Source organism: Etheostoma spectabile, chromosome 18 (assembly GCF_008692095.1).
Source record: "Etheostoma spectabile isolate EspeVRDwgs_2016 chromosome 18, UIUC_Espe_1.0, whole genome shotgun sequence".
NCBI lineage: Eukaryota > Metazoa > Chordata > Actinopteri > Perciformes > Percidae > Etheostoma > Etheostoma spectabile.
This window is the reverse complement of record NC_045750.1, coordinates 4,035,822-4,050,866: the sequence shown is the minus strand read 5'-3', so window position 1 is coordinate 4,050,866 and position 15,045 is coordinate 4,035,822. Positions and strand designations below refer to the sequence as shown.

Here is a 15,045-nt window from a genome sequence, read left to right as displayed (position 1 = left end):
AGGAGAGCTGGGAGCTGCAGGATCGGCTGGTGGTATTGAAGCCTTCCAGAGACCTACATTTGGGTTGTGTAATCTGTGAATAACTGATGCGTGAGTAGATCATTGACAGTCATGTGTTGTGTGTAAACAGCAGGATCTACAGAACACATGCAACAGCCACTAAACATAACCACAGAACGAGGATTCAGTCATCGGCGTGAAAGAAAAGAAACAGAATGCAACAAGTCTAATTTAGTTTTTTAAAAAATGACATTTTAGTAACTTAACAGCATTGTGTGTCTTTCTGTAAAGAAAATGACATGTAGGAGGTTAGAAAAGTCTCCAGTGAGCTGAAGCAACTTACCCCCTAACCCTGATCTTAACCACTCAAGGTCAAATGCCTAACCCCAACCGATCGAGTTGCTTCTTAGGGCGGGTCTTGGGCGTGGCCATAGCAGGATTCGTAAATTTTATTTTATAAAAGTATGTATTGCTTGTCAGCAGAGTATGAGGGCGTGCCACGCTAGCAGCTAGGCGAGCATTATAACGTGTGTTACAAAGGGACGCACGTATGTCACAGAAGTAAAGGATGGACTACAACAGAGCTGTTTGGAGCAGTTGGTGAATGGTGTTTTCTGTTGGAGATGGTAAGTCCGTTGGGGGGGCGGGGGTACTTTGGGCTTCCTCACTTTGTAAACCTATAAACGTGCACAAATAAGATAAAACACAATAAAAGGAAAGGGAAAAAGCCAAAAAGCATAATATGAGCATGCACCAGGTGTGCTCAGATGGCTCCGGGTGTTATGTTGATTTGAGCATGCTCTTAATATCAAGTTGACCAATCAGATTGTCTGGTTGTATAATTGACCTTCAAGCTCTTTTATTTATTAAAAAAAAAAAAAAACAGCTAATACAAACGGAGAATATTCTATTCCCTCACTTGGAGAAACAAATAGCAGAGCGTCATTCCGGTGTGCTCCGGCAACACTACATCCCTGCTCTTAAGACTGAGGGCATCTTCCTCCCATTAGATTTTCACAAATCACGTAATCCAAGCTCGACACTCAGACAAAATTACCAACCATGCAATGCACTCACAAGACAGCGATTGAAGTTGTGCAGGTTCCCGTCAATCTGGCTCACCTCAAACAAAGATAATGTCACTAAAAGGGGACGGGGAAGTTTGAGGCACAGGGAGACAGGATGTGACACTTCTGTCCGTTACTGTCCATACTTCAGTTTTTGCTTCATGCATTAAGATACTGTAATCCCAGTCTCATCTGTGCAGAGAGTGCTCTCACATGGAGCTCAGATGTTTGAAGTAAGCCATCAAATGTAAATTCCTCAGACAACATAACTCTGTCAAATCTGGCATCTGGCTCCATGTGGCACCTCATGTAACATCGCGGAAAATAAGTGGGTTCAATTTTCTGTCTGTAAAGATCTCTGACACACGATAATCTCACCCCGAGTCTGAGTGGCCAGCTGCTGAAAGGATGTTCGTGAAGTCATCCAGACGTCACAAATCATCCTGAACCACCAGTAAATACAAGGTGAGCCTGACTGCTCGCCTCGCTCACATTTGTAGACGTTTGAATATAACCTCAGGACAGATGTGGGCAACTCTTTCAAGTTTACCAAATGAAAAACTAAAAGTGTCTAAAGGAAAAGTTATTTCTGCCGTACAGATGAAGATATTTGTTTTTTGGATTTACAGGACATATTTCTCCTGGTTTGCTTCTTGTGCTGCACGGACAGAGAAGAGTACATGAGCGTCTTTATGATGAAGATGAAAAAAACAAAACAAGGATTTGTATTCTCACATCTCCTGTGTGAAATACAGTAAATCTGCCTGAGAACGTCACTTTACTATCTGTAAATTTAAACGTGGGGTCTTTAAAAAAGGTCCAATGTGTGGGAATGTCTCCCATCTAGTGTTGAGTTCATATATCCCAATCAACTCTCTCACACAATGTAGTTCAAAGTACGCATTACAGCTAAAGGTCCTGTTCCTGAAATTTGGATTTTGATTACGTATGGTCCTCCACGTTTCCTTCGTCAAACTTGCCGGGGCCGGGAAGCAATGTTACCCGTTAGCAGCGTTAGCCGCACCTGGGAGTTTATCATGCGACAGCAAAAACGTGATAGGTGGAGCAGTATGTCCCCTAGCGGACAATGTATTTTACGATAGCGCATGAATATGGAGCATCTACCCCAGTTCATGCAAAAGCCAATAGGAATACTTGGAAGTGATGGTGGTGGTAAATATTCAAGAAAAGGACAAGTATATTCAGAGGTTTAAAGTAATATGATTGTTCCACATAGCGTGCATGTGGGCAGTTTCGTGGCTCCAGCGGTCCTGAAGCTCACTCAGCACTGTGATGATCTGATGATCATTTTTCAGTTTGAGTAAAGACAGAAGAGAAACTCTGCAGTGATGTAATTTCGCAACTCTGTGCTCTCAGATTAAAAGATCGACAGAGAAGTGTGAGATGTAGTCAACAGATGTTCTGAATTTAAAAGGAACAGAGGCGGAAGAAGGCTCGACATGTTTGCGGTACATCCACATCGCTGCATTGTTTTTTCTCTTTTCACAGCTGAACAAAATGCCAAGGTAACTTCAGATTTCCTCCACTGATGCACTTCAGTACAGTTTGACTGTTTCCATGTTTGGAATCTATTTTTTCCCCCCTTCTAGTTTCCCTACTTCGGGGGAAGGGGGGAAATATTAAAAAAAAAAAATTGCCACGCCAGCAACAAGCATATTCAGGGATGGCACGGTTGGTCAGTCCAGATGGAAATAACTATTGGATGGATTGACACGACATTTCTTACAGACATTCAGGTTCCCCTCATCCTACTGGCTTTGATGATTCTGACTTTTCCTTCACCACAACCCGGAGACCACTTTCACTAGTTCAGTAAACCATGATCTACCTGATGGATTTCAGCATAAATACAGATATCATCCGCAAAGCAAAGTAAAATGTAAAGTTTTCACAGATTTAAAAAAAAAAAAAAAAAAAAATCACTAAATGCTTTACATGAAACATACCATATGATACATGTTAAAATACAGTGCACAATTCAAATCAAAATAATACATAAAAAATAAAATGAATTGTGGACTGGTCAACCAATCGCCTGCTGCCGGCGAGGTTTGTAGACATTGGAATCCGCCAAAGCAACAGCAAGCACTGGCAAATAATGAGCTGTAAATCGACTTTTGATAATTAGATTAATAAGATTTACATTTGCAAGTTTAAGCACCAAAACAACTACTTCAGATTAGAAAAAAAAAGATTGTGGCTTGGGTTAAAAAAACAAAAAAACAGCCCCCTTTAAGTAGTACTCTCAGGACACAAACCCCCGTTTCCTGGGTGAAAGTCTTGTGTTTTCCCTTAAGCTTCATCTGGGAAACAAACTCCGCATGAAAGCCCTGTGCTTTTACTTCAAAAACAAATACTGCAGGTGTTGTACTTGTAATAGAGTATTGCTACCCTGCATGGTGCAAATACTTTACAAGTTTTGAGGTTCTTCTTCCTCCTCCGCTCGACAACCGAAACATGTGTCTGCTTATTGATTCCATTTGTGGACGGCTCTGTTTCAATTACAGTTTTTTAAAAAGGTCACACATACCCAGTGAAAGTTTTTACTGCTCGTTTGTTCAAACGGGGAGCTCATTTCCACAACAATGTGTATTTGTTTTGGAGAACAATCATTGCCTTAGGTTCATCATTTAGTGTCCACATTTATAGAACTCTTGACCTTGTTTACAGTGAGTGAACTCATCGAGTAGGAGTGGATTTCTGTTCCTGGCTGCTGACGGTCTGGAGGTCGTGCGGGCTCACTTACCTAAAAGAATAGAATTAAAACTGATATCTCATGTGCACTGACTTAACTATTCCTTGGATTGGATGTTCACGCAAACCCCAGCACCGATGTTACTTGAAAAGAACTTGTTTGTATTACTACGTAAGAAATTTAAGGGAAATTACGTTCCAAAAAAAAAAAAAAAACTATGCTTTTTTTTAAAATGTGGAAAAGTGACAAAACATCAAAATACGTGACAACATTGGAAAAAAGAAAAAAGTTAAATTTTGACCCAGATATAGAAGATTGCATGGACAAGAGAAAGACAAAACAAGGGTTAAGTCTGTCAGAAATACATGATCTGTAATTTGTGCTGAAGATACATCTTTATTTCACTTTATTTACCCATTGTGTCACTCGTTATATGAAATAAACCGATCCACTTTGAGTGCAGACATTTGTTCGACATGATGCAACGTGACTGATAGAGCTGCATGAGACAGTCCTGATAAATGGAAGCAATTATCTTTCAGCATTGATTCTGGGAAACCAGTAGCTAATATTGTGTCAACTTGGCAAAACCCTGCATGTTTATTGGTCCCGGTTATTAATGTTTCCTCTGAATCCGGCCTGTCTGCAGCCGTACAGCTTGTACCGATGCTGAATCCCCCTGACAACAAGAGATTTACTCTCTTAAATCTCTACGTTTTCCTCGTGATGAGATGAGCTCACTGCAATTCCTTCGCGTTGTCCAGTTTGTTTCCACGTTCAACATGTACGCCGATGACACGTGACTGAGAATAAACATCGCTGCCTGCTTCTCATTACTCTAATTGGTGATTTAGTAAGTCTAGTAAGACTATGGCAGCCGCCTACACATAAACACCATGCTGGGCTCAAATGGAATACAAACGCCAGCTCTTCCGCTCATGGGAATCTGGCTCAAACCGGAGCTCTCCAGACGTTTCAGATGTCGAGCTGCAAGCAATGTTTTGAGAAATAGAAGAGATAATGCATCCTGACGTGGAGTCATAAACACAGTCCTGCTTTTTGCTGATGCGGAGGATCTGATGTAACTGTGTCTAAACGGGGGAATGGAAGTTGGTGTAGTTATGTTGACTGTTCACCCTGCAGCGTGAGGGCATGGAGGTTTAATGGTACGAGATCACTGTGGGTACGTCCCAGGTTCTTAAGTTGCATCCACGTTTGCTTCTCTTTCTTGGGTCTTAGTTCGTCCGTGTGTTTAAAGTTAAGTGTCTTGGATTTGGTAACCAATTTTTGAAAGCTGTCAGAACGCTATGTAAGGGTTGCAACAGTTCAGTTAAGTTTGCTCATGGTACAAATCCTAGATTTGATATTGAACTTTGAAATAAGACAAGGTTGTCCATTCTTCTTCCTCCTTGTTAGACAAATTGTGGCTATACATCTTTAAAAAAGGTAGTTTCCAAGGTTTAATTTCCTTAGGTAGAGAAATTTAATTATCCCAACTAGCAGATGATGCAACAATTTTTCTAGCTAACAGTTATGAAGTGATAAAAGCAATTATTTGTATTAGGGAATTCTCTGACGTGTCAGGTTTGAGAATGGATCTGTTTTACTACCACTTGAGAAATGTGACCATATGCGAAGTTAAGGGAATCTCTGTGCAGAATAAAATTACAAACCTGGGTGTCATCATTGACAAGAATGAAAAACATTGCAATAACCTAAATTTCAATTCTATAATTGAACAAATAACGAAAAAAAATCAATACACAGTTGATGAGAGATCTGTCGTTGAATGGTAGAGTTTTTTCATCTAAAGCTGAAGGAATATCCAGGTCTGTCTATGTATCACCATTGAATGTCCCTTCTGAAATGTCCCCAAAAAAATTGGATAAAAATCTGATTCAACTTCATTTGGAGGAACAGATGCAAGTATTTAAGAAAAGACATCCTGCGCAACATTAGAAGAAGGGGTGGTCTAGAAGGGTTAGGTTTTGAAACCTTAATACTTTCAAACTGAACTGGTTAACCTATTTGATTGAAGAAAAAGGACTGTATTTGGAATACTTTACCTAAATATGTATTTGGATTAGTTGGAAGAGTAAAATTTCTGTTAACATGTGATTATAAAATTGATAGATTACCTTTAAAGCTATCAAATTTCCAGAAACAAGCTCTGCTGGCCTGGAAATTAATTTGCAAGCATAACTTTACACCAACCAATTACTACATTTGGAATAACAAGGATATTTGATTAAAAAAAAAAAAAATCTCTGTATTATAGAAGATGAGTTGCTAATGGTAACAACTCCTTAATGCTGTCGGGCAGTTACTTACGTATAATGAATTCCTCTCCAACTTCCAGGTAGCAGTCACGCCAAGAGAAAATGAACTAGTTGTTGATGCTGTGCCGAGATGTGCGCTGCAACTTGTTAGAGGGTCAGTAATGACAGTGATTAATCCACTCAGTAGTGGTATATTCCTGGGGGAGTTGACATAACCAAGAATAAATGTTCAAATAAACACATCAGGAGTTGTTTACAAAAGGTAACTCTGCCCTCAGGTAGATTCTTTTGGACTTCGATCTCTGAAGAAACGAACTGGCAAAGAAAATCTGGTCAATTGGAGACAAATTTTGTCTTAATAACAAAGTAAAAGAGGTTTCTTTTGAAATTTTGCACAAAAAAAAATATCCAGCAAAATGGACATTAAAAGAGATTCAAACTTGATATTGACTATTCTTGTACACATTGTGACCTAGACGAAGAAACAATCTGTCATTCGCTCTTTTACTGTATGTATGCTAAAATATTTTGGATCGATGGTTCAACATCTTGTCAGACGGAACGCTGGGCAATTAATTCAATGTAAGGATAAAGATATTAGGAAAGGAGATGGATTAATATGTTTATTTTATTCAATTAATGTTGGTATTGGGACAACTCCACATTTACAAGAAGAAATGGATGGACTCCAAACCATGCTTTGAACATTTTTTTTTTCGAGAACTGCACCAATACAGCAACACTATTAGAGACATTAGGAATAAGAAGGCAATTAAGACTGGAATTGGGTTTGATAAATTTCTCATGCACCGGTGGTACATTTGACTTCCTTTGCCCAACACTTTTTTTTTTTTTTTACTTTATTTTCCGCACGTTTTTTCTTCTGTACATGCACCTCTGGTATAGGCTTTCTGTATATATACATTACATACTAGCAATGTAACTGTCCTTGGTTAATACTATAAAAAAAAAAAAAACACTCTCTAGCTTGGACTGACAACTTCGATGCTTCTCCCTCGCCAACGCTGATGAGCTTCAGCAGCGGGAGGGACGTCTCCAGAGCACCTGGAGACGATTGCAACACAAAATAATACGGCATGTAACACATAAAGATCCATTGTTTGATATCAATCTGGGTTTGGAAAATTTCTTCATGAACATTAACATGCCAAGAAACCTGTCATGCACTACACACGAGAGGATAAATGGTTTTCAGTTAGCATGCAGTGCTATATATCAAGTCTTTGGATTTGGTAATAATCTGACACTTGAAGTATGTTTTGTTCTTTTGCAGGCAAAGTTGATTATTAATATTGTCATATTTAAGTTTTTTGCTGTTTTTTTTTTTGTTTGTTTTTTAAGGCAAGTCTTTGAACAACACTCGTGGACCCTCCCATAACAGAAATGCACAGTCACAACGCTGCTTTTTTCCTCAGCTGCTCCACCGGAGGTTCGGTCTGTTGACTTTCTGCAGGCTGCATCATTGTTCTTAAGGTTGTATCCTTTCAAAAGGCTCCATGGATACATAAAGATAAAAAGACTATGCAGCCTGCCTGCTACCTGCAAGTTATATTTTGGGATAAAGCTTCATTTTGGTCTCTCTAGCACTGGACTGTAAAATTGTAAAGTTGCACACTGCAAACTTGTGTTGATCATTAAATCCCTCCCAATAGTTAACACGTGTGTGTGTGTGTGTGTGTGTGTGTGTGTGTGTGTGTGTGTGCAAACTACCATACAGCAGAAAGCCTGCGTTGATTAAGATGTAGCTGTAATTTACTGTAATGCTGACTGTTTTCTGTGTTGTCGGGTATCAGCCAGGTTCATATGATCACTCACGTCTGACAAACTACTTCAACCAGAATTATGTTAATTTTCATTTACGCAAACCGTCCTGTTCACACACAAACACTTGTCCCTAATGAATCAGTATCTTTGTCCTATTTTTACCTTTTGTATCAGATTTATTACAAGAAAAACAGCTAACATTGAAATGATTGAACAAAACAAAAGTGCTTATTATCCTTCTTCTCGTCTTTGGCACCTGCCAGTATTTGATCAGCTCATACCCCAGACCCTTATATCCCACCAGGCATGCATGCGCCGCGTTCCAACTGCGCTATGGTTTTGTTCTGTCGTCCGCCATGCAGCTATGGACCTTTTTCATGATGGTTTAATTCCATCAAGTGTCCCAGTAAACTATTTCAGTGAGTCAACATTTACAACACCAGGGCCTCTACGTGGAATGCAGCCACCTTCCTACTATGACGTGTCAACATGTCTGCCGTGAAAAAGATCTATACCACGAGGATTCAGTATCAAATCATAAGAGTTATCAAGACACTTTACAGATAGAGTAGGTCTAGACTACACTCTATAAATTTAATAAAGTCCCAACAATTCCAGTTATGTGCGTGAGGAAAAACTTATCGATATTGTTTTAAAAAACTAAACCAAGTAGTTTTTGTGCCTAAACCTATATAAACTGCAACCATTTCATAAAGTTACCTACAAGCCGTTAAAAAAAAAAAAAAAACTCTCCCTAGGGTCAAATCAGAGGGTAGGAATAAACAAAAAATTTTGGGTATTGAGGACTTGTTGGTCAGATGAAAGCTGATTGGCTCCAACATTGCATTTCAGCCAATGCGTTCCGCCTCTTTTGCTCTCCACACGGACTGTTGACCGGCATGCAACCAAAGCGCCAACAGAATCGGTCAGTAATACAAACAGAAACAAGAAATCATCTTGTCCTGTTGCCTACAGCGTCTGCATTCTGATGCAGACATCTGTTATGGAGATTATAGTTTCCATAACCCTGGTGTCTGTCGACTGGATTTCACGTGCACTGATTTGAATTTAATTTGCTGGACAGCCTGAAGCAGAACTGCTATTTCTATATCTCTTTCTGGGATTTGGGGTGTTATTGTGTCTCTGGTGCTTCCACACACACACAAACTTGGGGGGGAAAAAAACAACTATACCTGCTGTTTGAGCTATACGGTTTCTCAATGTCTTCTGTCTTCAGTCTCTGGGTGAGCTGTTCAAAATCTGCACGGCTTTCTACGTCACTAGCCGAGACAAGTTGGCTAACCATAGCATGTTAGCTTGTTCCCAATGGCAAAACACTGCTACAGACAATAGTTGACCATAATCTCCAAAATAACTACTTCCTGTCCCTGTTCTGCAGGTATTCCACAAGTGGCCCTCGTCTACAAGAAGTCTCCCGGCTAATCCTGCCTTGGACTGACCAGGTGGAGAAAGAGTTATCAGCTGATGGGATCTTACCTAGCTACTGAGCATGTGCAACTCCCAACAAAAGATAGTATAGAAGTGAGATGTCTCACTCTGGAGCTAAAACAGAGACCTCAACACACAGGGTGAAACAGTGTCTGCAGTACAACAAAAATATGGTGTTTTTAGAAAATGAAAACCTATTCTGGTACAACCTCAAAATACAATTACAAACCTGAAAATGAGCAGAATAAGGGCACTTTAAGTAACCTCGCCAGAAATGGTTTTCACATCACCTACTCCTAACACGAAATGTGAGAAATTCCCTGACATTGGTTGTCTTTGTTAATCCAACACAGAACTTCCATTGGGTATTACATTTAAAGCCAGAAGTAGGCGTTACATTTAGCCAGCCATCCAGATTCAACAAAATGAAGGCCCTACGGATTTTACAGGGCAGCTCATCATGCTTAGAAAGCCAAGTAGACCAAAAGCATCCAGCTGTGTCTTCACACTCTCCGCTGGACACATGCAGGCTGATCATCCTGAGTTTGACAGGAAACAAATTGGTTTGGACTCCATAAAACAACTAAAAACACGACCATTTAGGATGATTTATTACCCCAAAACTCTCTCCTCTATGAATAAAATATAACTTTGATTTAAAAGCCATGGTCCACACCTAGTTGGTCAGTGCTAAGCTGAAAGAGCCAAATATAAAGAATCCAACTTTTCCAGTCTGATTGAGACCAAAGAAAACAAACTGTGTAGATGATCTGAGCGCAACGGTCAGATTTAAACCGCTGATCTCCTGGATGTCCCTCAGAGATGACATCACAGCCGGCTGATTGCAGTGTCTGTTGGCTGCCTGAGTTCAAGACTAAAAATAAAGAGCCACTTGGGAGGTCTGAGGTTACAAATTTACCCTAAAGCCAACACTCAAATGCCAAACTGTCCAATGGACTGATTGTCAATGTTAACCTACATTTTTGTTCTGTTTTATTACAGAAATGAGTTTTTAAAATCAGCAGCACTGTGTTGATCAGTCATCCAGTGGCTGTCATTTGACGTCTTCATTCCTGCAGGAAACCTGCGGCTTCTTCTTCGCAAACATGTGCCGTGCAGACAAGAGCTGTTTAAACCCACAGAGCCTACTAATAAAGATACTAAAGTTTGGGATGCTAGTGCATGCCATTTGTACTCAGAAGTCGGTTTTTCCGAGGACAAAGTCGGAAAGCCCCCCCCCGACCTCAGCTTTCAAAACTAGGAAGTTTGACAACCTCACAGTACCCAAGCTCAAAATCCAACATGGCTGCCCCATGTATCCACAGTGAATGCAAGAGTAACATACACTTTTTTAGCACTTTGGTCTTATTTGTGTCTGACTAAATCAGTCGTACACACAGTCCGGTCCATATTCTATCTGTGGACAGGTTGTTACTCTGTTTGTATAATCATTTTTTTTTTTTTTTAAATCAGTGTAATACGTTGTTATCAACTGGTATTGCTAATAGTGGCTAACCTGGCTAGAGCAATACCCATAATAAAATAAAAAAGAAATCAGGAATCCCTTCAACTCTGTTGTGACGCTTCTAAATTCTGAGATAAATTGAACGCACGATAGCCTACGTCAAAGACAAGTGTAATCCGGTACAAAATATGTTTCCCTCGGAACGTAATTGAGAATGCAGTTTAGTTGCACGGAACAATCATTTTTAGGTGACAGGGTTGTCACAACTTGTTTCTGCTGCCCATGAGTGGCCAACAAAATCTGGGAATTCCTGCAGGTTAAAAAGCAGCTTGATTTACAGTCAACATCTTGCTTCCAGAAGTTCTCAGAGATATTAAATATGTCAAACTGACCTGCAAAACATCTAAAATATGTTCCATGTGTCCCGTTTGAAAATTCTGCTTAATGAAAGCATCATAAAACATATTTTAACAAAATATAATCTAATAATCCAATCATCACCTTTAAACCTGATGGAATATTTCTAGAGATGTAGCTTTGGGACATATTAAAGGGTCATAATCCGACATGAATGCTTCTTTTTTCATAGTCTCTAGATGTCAAACTGCATTACTCTGAGCAGAATAAGAGTACCCCCACCACCACCACCTTCCTCCTCTGAGTTTGACAGAGACAGAGCAAAATATACAATCAGCATCCAGTCTGCCTGCTTGTGTGAAACCTCCACTGGTTCCAGATTTCCCTCATTAGTCTGCAGCGTGCGGGCCAGGTCCATCTGCCTCCCATTAACAGTGGCAGCCAGAGAGCCTCGACTCTCTCAGACTCAACTTACTCAGCCTCTATAAAAAGTTTCCTGTAGATACCTTTGTGTCATGGAAAGTTCTCCTTAGGAGGAGTTGAGTCCTGGATTTTCTTTCCCTGAGCAAGACTGGCACCTACTGGCAGGGCTGGGAACCGCCGCCACAGTGGTGGAAGAAGTATTCAGATCTTTTAGTGCAGTAAAATTACTAATACCACACTGACAAAATGCTCTGTTGTAAGTAAAAGTACTGCGTTGAAAATGTTACACAAGTAACAGTCTGTTAGTATCATCTGGAAAATGTACTGAGTATTAAAAGTAAAGTACTCAGTGTAGAAATGTCCTCCCATTGTAGAGGATTCAAACAGTTGTGTGTTAATGGTCTAATCGTTTCAGCTGGACTTGTAGGCCGGTACATTGTTGGCTAGTTTACTTCATAATAAAACAGATTTTATAAACTAAATGTGTTTTGGGTGAGAAGTTTCTAGTAACTAAAACTGTCAGATGACTGTAGTGGAGTAAAGTGGCAGTAGTAGGTAGAAAGTGGCATGAAAAGAAAAACTCAGGGAAAGTACAAGTAACTCAATATTTGTACTTCACTGGATTACATGTACTTACATTCCACCACTGGAAATGAGCACACTATAAATTGTAAGTTTGGCTTGTAATTGCTGCTTGAAAATGAAGTTATGGCAGGTGGTTTTTTTTTGGGGGGGGGGAAAAGGAGGGTCTAGTTTATTTACTTTGAATAAGAAATACATATGGAAATCAATAACACACATTAAAAGGATGGAAAGGAAATTAGGAAAAGCATATCAAGTATTTACTTACTTTCATTCTAAATGAGGATAATTTGAAAGATTATGCGATTGTATAGCTTTTTTGGCAATTATTTTAATAGTTTAGTTTAGTATTGTAGCCTATACATTTTTTTCATGTTTAATACAACTACTATTAATGTCGTAACTGTCAGTATTTCAGGAATGCAGGTTTGGACCCAAATGCAGAATAGGATGAAGCAGGCGGAGTTCAAATGACTTGATTAAGAAAATAAACTTACTAGCACAAAGTCCAGATCCAGGCAGAGAACTGAGGCAAATCCAAAAGAGAAGCAGGAACACTGAACCACGTGGGAAACTAGTCACTGAAAACAGGCAAGACACATCAGACAATCACAAAGGCGGGAAAACACACAAGGCAGGAAGTCCAACAAGACATGACCAAAGAGTCTCTGGGAGCATCTCACTTCACTTAAACTGCCTCCACGGCTCCTGCACTTCCCTTCCTCGCGTCTTATGCTGCGATCCAGGACACTTGTAACCCGTGTTTTTACAGCCTTCTACCCATGAAAGTGCCCTAGAACGGCAGTCAAACCCATAACTTACCACCCATGAACCAGATTGTTGTATTCCCAGTTCTAGTTTTTGACGTCACACATACACATAAACTACAATGGTGAATAGGCTAGGTAAAGTCATTCTGCACATTGTAATTAAAACGATACACATACAATTGTGTACTACTATGTTATTTACTTGTGTTTGGAACACAGTATGAGTCCGTCCCAACGAGGAGCATGGGAGAGACGCGAGGAAATCATGCAAGATGAGAGGACATTTGTTTTTTAGAGGGATAAGACGTCCTTTCCTCTGAAGCGTCCATCGGTCCATCCATTCATCCGTCCCTTTATCCATCCATCTATCCATCCATCCATCTATACATCCATGTGTCCATCCATTCATCCAGGCGTCCATCCATCCATCCATCCGTCCATCCATGCAGCCATGCGTCCGTCCATCCTTCACGCCGTCAATCCATCCATCTACTATCCATCAATACATCCACACATCCATACACCCATGCATCATCCATCCACCCGTCCATCCTTCACGCCGTCAATCCATCCGTCTACCATCCATCCATACATCCATGCATCATCCATCTATCCATTTATCCAGGCATCCATCCATCCATCCATCTGTCCATTCATACAGCCATCCGTCCATACATCCAGGCATCCATCCATCCATCTGTCCATTCATACAGCCATCCGTCCATACATCCATGCATCCGTCCATCCATCCGCCTATCATCCATCCATACATCATCCATCCATCCATCCATTTTCTCATCCCATTTCTATCATGCAATCAGTAAAAAATAAAGTCACATCTTCCCACCTTTCTTTCCTTTGTTCTCCTCTGATTGGGGACTAAACGTCCTTTGGAGGAGGATGTGAGTTTTTTGAGTCTATTGTCCGATTTTTATCCAATAGAAACCACCTCTCTGTTCCAGAATCGGCTGCAGATTAAGCCCAGATGTCGGCAGCTGCATATTCTAGTGACTCATCTTTGTCTTGAAATATGGTAGCCCCGGCCGGCGTTGTGTAATTGTGACATGCATGCGCTGTTTGATGTCCATGAGAATGAGTGGAGCTGTCTGTAGTGCATGTGTTGACTAAGTGCACTGTACATGTGGTGCAGCTTTGCCTGCTGACAGATGCTGCACTGAAGGGCCAGTGTTTGGAGTTAGGAGCTCTGTGGAGGAAATATTTTGCCTCTGTGGTTGTGTACATATTCTGACAGGATCTGATACACTCTCAGGGCTGAGCGATGATGAGCGTGCTGCCCCGGCATGGTGCTTTGATCTCTGTTCCCTCTGGAATCCAAAGCAGTCCAAACTCTTTCTTACAGAGCAAGTGAGAGTTTCACATTTTTGTTTTTGCAGCCTGTCATGCTGCAGTTTGGGTCTATACGGATGGTTGTGTTAGTCTGTGACTCCTCCTCCGAAAAACGCCCACATAAGACGTTTGTTCAAGCAGCAATTATGACCTATATTTATGTTTACAGTGGTGGCGCCCTCTCGTGGCCGTAGTAATTATGACGGGAGCAAAGCAGGAAGTAAGGCAAAAAAATATAAAAACGCCAAATTAGGACGCAGGTTGGAGTGGTGGATGGGTCAAGTTGTTTCTTTAAATTAACGAAACAAATGCTTTGTCACGTTCTGTGTAGTCTCGCATTGCCAGACCTTCCTTCACCGCGCTGCGGAGGATGGAATTAGTCGTGCAGAAAACTCAGATTGGACAGAGCTGGCTGTCTGGATTTACCCTGCAGAGATCTGAGGAGCAGCTAACCATAGTCCTCAGAACTCCAAGAGCTTAAGATTCGAACAATGCAAACAAAAAATAGATGCAGCTTTTACCCTCCTGTTGTCCTCGAGTCCAATTTGACCCATTTTCAAAAGTTTCTAAATCCGACATTTGGGGTTTCTTTCAATCAAGTTGCCCCAAAATAACGTGGGTGGTTCCATAAAAGGCTCTTTACAAGTGAAATGAAGGATACTTTCACTGAATTTAAGGTGTTTTATTAAATTGTATAGCATTATCCTAACTAAACTTTGACACATCTGTGAGTAATTCTTCTGATCTTAACTTTTAGTCAAAATCTTTCATAATATCTGCTTTTTTTAACACAAAAATTTCATAT

General features: G+C 40.4%; 1 long non-coding RNA gene across 1 annotated transcript; it reads right to left on the bottom strand.

The window, feature by feature from the left end:
* Window positions 1-5,066: 5,066 nt before the first annotated feature.
* Window positions 5,067-14,917, bottom strand: LOC116706850 (uncharacterized). Its single transcript, XR_004336336.1, has 3 exons — window positions 14,740-14,917; window positions 9,184-9,187; window positions 5,067-5,077 (listed from the first exon to the last, which is right to left on the bottom strand). It is a non-coding gene; the product is annotated as an uncharacterized LOC116706850 (long non-coding RNA).
* Between the last annotated feature and the right edge of the window lie 128 nt (window positions 14,918-15,045).